The sequence below is a fragment of the Nyctereutes procyonoides genome, unplaced genomic scaffold, assembly GCF_905146905.1.
Source record: "Nyctereutes procyonoides isolate TBG_1078 unplaced genomic scaffold, NYPRO_anot_genome, whole genome shotgun sequence".
Taxonomy (NCBI): domain Eukaryota; kingdom Metazoa; phylum Chordata; class Mammalia; order Carnivora; family Canidae; genus Nyctereutes; species Nyctereutes procyonoides.
Window position 1 is genome coordinate 73186240 of NW_026575135.1, and position 11472 is coordinate 73197711.

Below are 11472 nucleotides of genomic sequence, written 5' to 3' on the forward strand. Positions count from 1 at the left end.
CAAGGAGTAGCCAGGTATCCATCTTTCATTTACTTCAGGGCACCATTGGCTTGAACACCCCTCCATGCACACATCTCCATGTACTTGAGCTCCACCTGGACCTAATGTACCACCTGCAATTGGGAGAGAAATGGGAAATAACAAGGGAGAAGATGGCAACCACTCAAATGGGGATTCTGAGTGCCCCAGTCTGCTGAGTACTGGGACATGCTCCCACTGAGACCTCCACTGACTGACCCACAGGAAATGGGCCTCCGGCCCACCTAGGGCTAAATAGCATATGGCTCAAGCAGATCTCAGATAAAATTCCACTTGTGCCAGGTGGACTTTGTGGTACAGATCCAATGAGCTGATGCAGCTGCACCTGTTCAGGTTCACTTGTGCTTGTTTAGTGAACACCATCCCCCACCACTATAGAGAAAATGCCTGATGTGCAAGAAGAGAATTAAACTTGCAACATCTAGGTAAATCAAAACACTATTATTTTATTTTTTAGACACTTTTTTTTTATTTTTTTAAATTTTTATTTATTTATGATAGTCACACAGAATGAGAGAGAGAGAGGCAGAGACACAGGCAGAGGGAGAAGCAGGCTCCATGCACCGGGAGCCCGACGTGGGATTCAATCCCGGGTCTCCAGGATCGCGCCCTGGGCCAAAGGCAGGCGCTAAACCGCTGCACCACCCAGGGATCCCCTAAACACTTTTTTTAAAGCAGTGTCTAATACAGAGGATTTAAAGATAGAATTGAAATATTAGATAATAGTAGGTAAATTGGAAGCTGGAAGATCTGCATGAAAGTGGCCTAAAGTGCTTGTATTATTTCTGAGGAGGTCAGGATGCTCTTAGCTCTTTATTTTGTTAACTATGTATGGTAAGTGGCATGAGCAAACCAGAAGGATGGAAGTCAAGTATCTAAAGATCTGGACTGGAAAACCTCAGTCTGGAAAAGAGAAAAACCAATATTGAAAAGACAGGACAGTATCTTCTGGTAAAGGCTCAATTTCATACCAACAACAATGAAAAGCTGCATTTAAAAAAATCTAGATGGCATGCTGCCCCTTCCCCTCAAGAAAGCATTGAGGATAAAAAAAAAAATTGCTTAAACAAGACAGTTTAAAAATGAGATCCTGTCATCAGAGAAGGGAACACTAAAGCAACTTATGTCCTACACTGTTAGCTGATTTTGCACAGCTGGGTCCCACTTAACCAGCCATAGGTAATGAGGACTACAAGGTCAGGGCCAGGCCCACCTGAGGTGAATCTTACATGAGAACTTTCCGAAGTTAAGCTGGCTTCCCAAAGTGCTACATCCTCAAGATAAACCATCCTTCAGACCCAAGGGAATGTAGAGACAGTGGCCTTGTAACCTAGCAGAGCAATAGAAAGGGGAAAGAGAGATGCCTGGGTAGCTCAGCAGATAATTGGCTGCCTTTGGCTCAGGGTGTGATCCTGGGGTCCTAGGGATTGGTCTGCATCAGACCCTGCGGGGAGCCTGCTTCTCCCTCTGCCTGTGTCTGCCTCTGTGTGTGTGTCTCTCAAGAATAAATAAAATCTTTTTAAAAATGGGGGAAAGAAAATACCCCTAACACCTTGTAGGTTACTGACCAACCCTTATGATCCAGGTAAACACAACCTGAGCCCTGGCTAAAGCAAACACAAGGCATCTTTGGAAGAGGACTTCTTCAATCTAGACCTCAGGAAAACTTTAAAGGTAATTTTTCAGGAGCAGTTAATAAGCAAGCAAAGATAATCAGGCACGAGGGGAAAAGGCAATATGACACAATCAGCAGAAAATAACAGATTCACATAGGCTTTGCATATTATCAGATACATGTTTTTGTATTGGGTTTTTGTAAAAATATCTTGGTAAAATATTTAAAGATGTATTTGGCTACAGATTGTGACAAAGTTAGAAGTAGAATTGGTGAGCTGTTAGATGAAGGTGAAGAAATTATCCAGAACACAGACAACATGGGGTTAGAAAAATGACTGGGTGATGGACACTGAGGGGGGCACTTGATGGGATGAGCACTGGGTGTTATATGTCGGCAAATCGAACTTCAATAAAATATACTTAAAAATATGGTAAAATAGAGAAGGTAGGATTTCACTGGGAAGTTTTACATATATGTAAAGTCACAGTCTCAGAAGGCAAGGACAGAGAAAAGGGCCAAAGGAACTGGGGCTGTGAATTTTCCAGAGCTGATGAAAAGTCTACAGATTCAAAAGCCTAAAGAGTGCATTTACAGAAATCACATCTAGACACATCATAGTGTAACTGTAGAAAAAGGGGGAAAAAATTAACAGCTAAGGACAAATTACTTCAAAGAACAACAGACTTCCCAGCAACAATAGAAGACGAAAGAGTGGAATGAAAACCTTAGTATAAAGACAGAAAATAACTGTCAGCCTAGATGTTTACACCCAGTGGAAATATCCTTCAAGAGTGAGGACAAAGGGAACCCTGGGTGGTGCAGCGGTTTGGCCCCTGCATTTGGCCCAGGGCGCGATCCTAGAGACCAGGGATCGAATCCCACGTTGGGCTCCTGGTGCATGGAGCCTGCTTCTCCCTCTGCCTATGTCTCTGCCTCTCTCTCTCTCTGTGTGACTATCATAAATAATTTTTAAAAAATTTAAAAAAAAAGAGTGAGGACAAAATAAACACATTTTAGGACAGAACTTGTTTCTTTTTCCCCTGCTGACCCTCACTAAAGGCAATTCTAAGGAATGCATTTTAATACTGAAAGAAAGTGATCCTAGATGATGTTCTGTGATGCAAAAAGGAAGAGCAAAGAGTAAGAGATATGTAGGCAAATGTAAATGAACATTTTTATACAAAACAATAAAGATTTAGAGTTGTTAAGATAGACTCAATATACCAGACAACAATAATATCTGTCGGGAGAGAGTCAAAAGAATTTATTATATAAAGTGAGATTTTGGTTAATCTACATATTGTAAAATCTAGGGTAATCATAAAATACAATGTATATTTTTAATAGTAGAGGAAAAAAAGAATTTTTAAAAAAGTAAAAGAAGGAGTGGCAGAAGGAAAAAAGTGTTAGATCTTAATCCAAAAATAATATTTCCATTTAATTTAAATGACAAAGATTGTCAAACAATGACTTCGTTTATTCAAGCCACTATAATAAATACCGCAGACTGGGTGGCTTATTAACAGCTGAACTATTTCTCATAGTTCTGGAGGCTGGAAGTTTAAGATCAGAGTGGTTGGAGATCAGCATGGTTGGGTGAAGGCTCTCTTTTCTAGATTGCAGATTTCTAATTGTACCCTAATGTGGTGGAAAGGGCTGGGAAGTTCTTTGGGGTCTCATTTTTTTTAAGATTTTATTTATTTATTCATAATAGACATAGAGAGAGAGAGGCAGAGACACAGGAGGAGGGAGAAGCAGGCTCCATGCCGGAGCCCGACGGGGACTCGATCCCGGGTCTCCAGGATCATGCCCTGGGCCAAAGGCAGACGCTGAACCACTGAGCCACCCAGGGATCCCCTGGGGTCTCATTTAATAGCATTGATTTCATTCATCAGAGCTCCACTCTCATGACTTCACTTCCCAAAGCCCAACCCCCTAATACTACCACACTGGGCATTCAGATTCCAACATGTGAATTTAGGGGAAATATAAACATTCACACTGTAGGAGACGGAACAGAAGTATAAAACTCCACTGTATACTGTATACAGGAGACTCACCTCAAATATGAGGATACTCAACATTTGAAAGTGAAAAAATGTGAAAGTTATTTGAAGCAAACAGTAACCAATAGAAACTATTGTAGTTCTAATATTAGATGAAATAGATACTTTAAGTCATAAAGAGATGTACTCCTACAGATAAAGGGAATCATTCATTACATTAAGACAAAAGGTCAGGAAAGAAAATACGAGGAAGACATAACAGTTTTAAGTTAGTATGTACCTAATAACATAGCTCGAGTTGGCAAATATATGCAGAACTCAAAGGAGAAATATAAAATCCACAATCATGATGGGAGATTTTTGGTACATCCCTCAGTAATTAAAAGGACAAAAATATTAAAAAGTAGTACAGTTACAAATTTGAGCATTATGACTTAACAAGTAACCTAATACATGGAACCCTGCACCAGTGTATTAAGTATACAATTTTTTTCCTCAACACACGTGAAACATTTTCAAATATTGATCTACACAATGTTACATGTCAGTTATATCTCAGTGAAGTTGGGAGGACAAAATTGACCAAATGCTGGATCATAAAGCAACCTTCAACAAATTTTAAAGAATTGAAATCATACAGAGTATGTCCTCTTGACTATGCAATTAAATTAGAAATTAATAATAAGATATTAAGCCATCCTCATATTCAGAAATTTACAAATATTTTTCTTAGTCATGGTTCAAGGAAGAAGATATTTTGAACTGAATACTGTAATCAAGACCAGTGGGATATTGATTAAGCAGTGCTTAGACATTTATGGCCTAAAAAGATATTTTTAAAGATCAGAAAACCTAGTAATTTATCACGTAAGAACCATGTCAGAGTTAGAACAATCAAATAAATCCCCAAAAAGCTAAAACAAGAAAGTAATAAGAGGTAGACATTTATGAAATAGGAAAACAGAGGATCAACAAAACCAAATTTTGTGTGTGTGTGTGTGTGTGTGTGTGTGTGTGTGTGTGTGTGTGTGTTTTGGAAAAGACTAATAAAACTGACAAACCTCTGGTGAGATCAAAGAAAAAAATAACCAATGTCAGGAATAAAAAGGGGGAATAAGAACTGTAAAATCTTCTATTCTCTGAGAGTAGAAACCTCTTCACTCCCTGATACTCAGAGAATAACCTACTCCCTCTAAATTCCTTGAGTCAACAATTCTGAGAACAGGACGTAACATAAGATGAGCCAAATGACAAAGAAACACAACCCATAAAAAAAAAAAAAAGGAAACACAACCCATTTATGAAAGATTGTGATACCTACATGATCAAAGCCCACCCAAACTGCAATGAACACTGTTGATTTGTTTATTTCCCTATAAAACTCATCTCCTACCTCCTTTTGCAGAAACAGTTCTTTGAGAACTTTTTCTGTTGCAACCATTTGAACAAAGCACCCAGTACCTTGAAGTCTCAGTGAATTTCTGAAGTTTGGTATTACAAATGCTACAAGTATTAAAAGAATATGATTATATTCCAATTTTATTATAATAAATGAGAAATGTTACATGAAAAAAACATCCTAGAAAACTGTAACTTACCAAAACTTTCTAAAGGTCTCACATCTTATGATATGGACTGGTAAAGACTATGAGGGGAGTTCAATCCCTAGGGGATGGAGGAGGACAGGGGAGGGAGGGAAAAGAGCAGAAAGGGGAAACAACAGTGAATATGGAAAACCCTTCCCTAGGCATACACTCTATTTTGGTGAAAGCCTGAAAATTTTCATCAGTGTTTATGTATGGAGACTCTAGGGGTGAAGTGGTACTGAATACCAGTCATGCAATGCAAGGGAAGTTTTCCATCATGGGATTCAAAAATGAGAGAGGATCACAAAGATACAGATGCAATGAAACACCGGGATACCTGCACCCCGATGTTTCTAGCAGCCATGTCCACAATAGCCAAACTGTGGAAGGAGCCTCGGTGTCCATCGAAAGATGAATGGATAAAGAAGATGTGGTCTAGGTATACAATGGAATATTACTCAGCCATTAGAAATGACAAATACCCACCATTTGCTTCAACGTGGATGGAACTGAAGGGTATTATGCTGAGTGAAATAAGTCAATTGGAGAAGGACAAACATTATATGGTCTCATTCATTTGGCGAATATAAAAAATAGTGACAGCGAATAAAGGAGAAAGGAGAAAAAAATGTGTGGGAAATATCAGAAAGGGAGACAGAACATGAGAGACTCCTAACTCTGGGAAACGAACTAGAGGTGGTGGAAGGGAAGGTGGGCGGGGGGTGGGGGCGACTGGGTGACGGGCACTGAGGGGGGCACTTGATGGGATGAGCGCTGGGTGTTAGTCTATATGTTGGCAAATTGAACACCAATAAAAAATAAATTTACAAAAAAAAACCGAGAGAGGGTCAGCTGAGGACCAGTTAGCTGAAGATGACAGTGGGGACCTGAAGTCTGTCTTCATCAAGACCTTGAAAAATTGGTAACAACCACTTCCAGGGTATTACTTGGGCTGGGAGGTTTCTCCATACCTCAGCTGCATGCCTCAGCCTGGAGACATGAAGAAAGACGTTTTAATGCAATTATTTCTATAGAATGTTCCCATTTAGACCTGGCAGTTCTTCTCAGGCTATGGAGGGTATCAGTTATGCTCAGGAAGGAGTTTATGTGAATCTTATGTAGAGAAACTACAAAGTAGAACAGCCAAACATGTTCTTTCCACCAAGAACCCGAGATGCAAATTAGGGCTCTTTCACTTAATGTCCCGACGACTTTAGGTAAGTAATTAAGTCTTGTTTTATGCTGTGTGTCCTCAGCTGTCCCTTATTGGAATAATAATAGTAGGGATCTCATATGTTGTAATGAGGGTTGGAGAAGTTAGTGTTATTAGAGTCCTCAGAAGTGTGCCTAGAATGAGAAATTTTAGCATAAAAGTGCATGAAGGAAGTCTTGCCATGTGATGGCCTCTGTCCCAGGACTCTAGCAACAGGATAGTCAGGTAGTGGAAGGCAGCCCCATCTGAAGCCAAGAAAATATCTCAAAGACCACCCCATACACAGGTACAACCTAAGATGAGATTCGAGAAAAATGATTGGATCTGGTTACCCAGCAGTATCTTGCTTCTAAGCAAGCAATCCATTATTTCTAAGCAAACATGCTTTGCTATTTCAGGCTGGAAAAGGAGTCAGCAGAAGTCTCCAGCTCTACTCCAGTGACCAAGAGTGTTGGGTGCAACAGGATTGCTTCACACTTGCTTCTCCAGCGTAGGCAGCCTGCCCACTCATAGTATATACATTTTGCTTCTCCCCACTCTTCCCTTTGTTTTCTTGGCAATAGATGGGCTGGAGATTAATACAGAAAGGATTGGTGGGAACCAAGCCTCTACCATCTTAACTAGGGCTGTTTGGAGGTGAGTGTCCCTTAAGATCTCAAAGTATAAGAGGAGGTCCTGGGGTTGGCAGGGCAAAGCCCTGGAGGACAGAAGTTCCTTTGGTCTTGGATGCAAACGTTAGGGCCAGCATCCCAGTGAATGCAATAACCATGAATTTATTTGTTTGCCTGTCTATAATTTCACGGGGAATGGTCCAACTCACAAGGTTGCTGTAAGGATTCATGAAAAAGCATTTTATCTTTTGCAAGTCTTAATACGAAGATCATTGTTAAATTGACTAGTGATCTGTCTTGTTTTTTAAAGTTAAAAGAAGGAGATAAAAGTAAGAGCAAAACGTAATGAAAGAAAATGACAATGGAAAGGATCAAAAGTCAAGGTTAATATTAATACACTTTAGAAAGGGGCAGCCCGGGTGGCTCAGCAGTTTAGCACCGTCTGCAACCCAGGGCATGACCCCAGGTTCCTGGGATCGAGTTCCGCATCGGGGGCTCCTTACATGGAGCCTGCTGCTCCCTCTGCCTGTGTCTCTGCCTCTCTTTCTCTGTGTCTCTCATGAATAAATAAATCTTAAAAAAAAAAAGTTAAATACTCTGGAAAGAGTATTAAAATTGATAAACCTTTGGTGTAATAAAGAAAGAACAAAAGTCACAAATAATCACAATAGATCCCATAAATTATTTAGATGTGTACTTTTAAATATTTAAATGTACAGGGACTTCCTAGTTATATTTTATTATCACATTGTGGTCAGAAAACATGCTCTTCTTGATTGCAACCCTTTGACATTTGTTTGGATCTGCTTATGGCCCAGCATGTGTTTGATCTCAGTGAAGTTTCCATGGGCACTAGAAAATAATGTGTTGGGTTTTTTTTTTTTAAGATTTTACTTATTTATTTGAGAGAGAGCACAAGTGAAGGTGGGGGGAGAGGCAGAGGAAGAGGGAAAAGCAGGCTCCCCACTGAGCAGGGAGCCTGATTTGGGGCTCAATCCCAGGACTCTGGGATCATGATCTGACCCTTAGGCAGATGCTTAACTGATTGAGCCACTCAGCCACCCCAAGATTATGTGTTTTGCAGATGCGGGTGCACTCATCTAGTTGAAGCTTTACATCAAGGTTGTAGTGTATTGTTCAGATCTTCTCTGCTCTTAATGGATTTTTGTCTGCTTGTTCTGCCGGTTAATGAGATAATTGTAGTTACCCATTTCTTTTTTTTAATAATTTTTTTATTTTATTTACGATAGTCATACAGAGAGAGAGAGAGAGAGGCAGAGACACAGGCAGAGGGAGAAGCAGGCTCCAGGCACCGGGAGCCCGACATGGGATTCGATCCCGGGTCTCCAGGATCGCGCCCTGGGCCAAAGGCAGGCGCCAAACCGCTGCGCCACCCAGGGATCCCTACTTACCCATTTCTACTTACAGATCTATAAAGTGTGCTTTATATATCTGAGGCCATTTTATTAAACGCATGCAAACGTAGAATTATTATATCTTCCTGGTGAATTGAGATTGTAAGAAGGAAGCCTCTATCTGTAGGAATGCTTTTTGCTTATTTTTTTCTGAAACTAATAACATCAGCTTCCTTTTTTTAAGATTTATTTATTTATTCATGAAAGACACAGAGAGAGACAGATAGAGGCAGAGACATAGGCAGAGGGAGAAGCAGGCTCCAGGCAGAAAGCCCAATGTGGGACTCGATCCTGGAGACTCCAGGATCATGCCCTGGGCCAAAGGCAGATGCTCAACCACTGAGCCACCCAGGCATCCCCATCAGCTTCTTTTTAATTACTGTTATGTGGCATATCTATTTCCATTCTTTGGCTCAATTTAAAGACCCAAAGATGTGCTTAGTATGTGTTTCTTGGAGGTGTCTTTTGGAAATAGCATGTTGTGGTTTTAATATATATATTTTTTATTGGAGTTTGATTAGCCAACATATAGTATAACACCCAGCATTCATCCTGTCAAGTGCCCCCCTCAGTGCCCGTCACCCAGTCACCCCATCCCCCCCGCCCACCTCCCCTTCCACTACCCCTTGTTCATTTCCCAGAGTTAGGAGTCTCTCATTTGTCATCCTCTCTGATTTTTCCCACTCATTTTCTCTCCTTTCCCCTATAATCCCTTTCACTATTTTTTCTATTCCCCATATGAGTGAAACCATATAATGATTGTCCTTCTCCAATTGACTTATTTCACTCAGCATAATACCCTCCAGTTCCATCCACGTTAAGGCAAATGGTGGGTATTCATCATTTCAATGGCTGAATACTGTTGTAGTTTTAATCTAATCTGATAACTTCTTTTGATGGAAACATTAGACCTTCCATATATACTTTTCAGTACATGTGAGCTTAAATCTTCTTCACTGCTTTCTATTTACCCACCTCACCTAGAGTTATGTAATCTTTTCTTGACTTCTTTCATATTGGGTTAGAATTCTTCTGTTACGATTCTATTACAATTAGTCTATTATTCTACTTTTCCCTCTATTGGTTTGGAAGTTATACACTTTTTCTCTTCTTTTACTGGCCAAGGACTTAAAAGATCCATTCTTGATTCATCAAAGCCTAATGTTAATTGGCACTTTTATCTTCATACTAGACAATGAAAGGATCTCAGAATACTTTAACTTCATTTACCTGTCATTTTATATGCCGTTGTTTTTGTGAAATTTAATTATGTATATATAAAGGTATTTGGATATGTATTGTAATATAGTATTATTGTTTTCTATGCCAAATGTTTATTGAGATTTATCTTCATATTAACTATTTACTTCTCTACCTCCTCAACTTTCCATGTGAGGTCATTTTCCTTCTGTATGAAAAACATCCAGTAGGACATTCTATCCTGTTAGAGGTAACGCCTTCCAATTTTTGTTTACCTAAAAGTAGCTCTGTTCCACCTAATTCTTTTTTTTTTTTTTTTATAAATTAATTTTTATTGGTGTTCAATTTACCAACATACAGAATAACACCCAGTGCTCATCCCGTCAAGTGTCCCCCTCCGTGCCCGTCTCCCATTCACCCCCACCCCCCGCCCTCCTCCCCTTCCACCACCCCTAGTTCATTTCCCAGAGTTAGAAGTCTTTATGTTCTGTGTCCCTTTCTGATATCTCCCACACATTTCTTCTCCCTTCCCTTATATTCCCCTTCACTATTATTCATATTCCCCAAATGAGTGAGAACATACACTGTTTGTCCTTCTCCGATTGACTTACTTCACTCAGCATAATACCCTCCAGTTCCATCCACGTTGAAGCAAATGGTGGGTATTTGTTGTTTCTAATGGCTGAGTAATATTCCATTGTATACATAAACCACATCTTCTTTATCCATTCATCTTTCGATGGGCACCGAGGCTCCTTCCACAGTTTGGCTATTGTGGACATTGCTGCTAGAAACATCGGGGTGCAGGTGCCCCGGCGTTTCATTGCATCTGAATCTTCGGGGTAAATCCCTAACAGTGCAATTGCTGGGTCGTAGGGCAGGTCTATTTTTAATTCTTTGAGGAACCTCCACACAGTTTTCCAGAGTGGCTGCACCAGTTCACATTCCCACCAACAGTGTAAGAGGGTTCCCTTTTCTCCGCATCCTCTCCAACATTTGTTGTTTCCTGCCTTGTTAATTTTCCCCATTCTCACTGGTGTGAGGTGGTATCTCATTGTGGTTTTGATTTGTATTTCCCTGATGGCAAGTGATGAAGAGCATTTTCTCATGTGCATGTTGGCCATGTCTATGTCTTCCTCTGTGAGATTTCTCTTCATGTCTTTTGCCCATTTCATGATTGGATTGTTTGTTTCTTTGTTCCACCTAATTCTTAAAAGATATTTTCCCTAGGAATAGAATTCTAGGTTTAGCATCTTTTGTCACAGTGGAAGCATCAAGCTAACAAGTTCTGACTTCCACACTGGCTGGTGAGCTGTTCATCTTCTTGTTTAATACATTCTTTGAAGTTTTTTTCTGTGTCATTGGGTTATTCCAGTTTTACTATGATATGTATAGGTGTGGATTTTTTTAAATAGTAATGCTGCTTCAGATTCTTTGCGCTTTTAAGTTTGTGGATTCATATCTTCAGTTTTGGTAAATTCTTAGCTGTTAGGTACCCTCATTCTGTGACTCCAATAAAGGTATATTAGACCTTATCACCATAACCCCTATACCTTTTAATATCTCATTTTCATCCCTTTGTCCCCGCTACTCCCTCCTCAGGCTTCATTCTGGATATACCTTATATTTCAGTTCACTGAGTCAGTTCATTAGCTGTGTAATCTGCCATTAAATTGATATTCTGTTTTTCAGTTAGAGACTTTCCATTTGTTCCTTTTTTATAGTATGTCAAATATTCAAATTTGACTTTATCTTGCTTAAACATTATTTTTTTTAATTTTTAT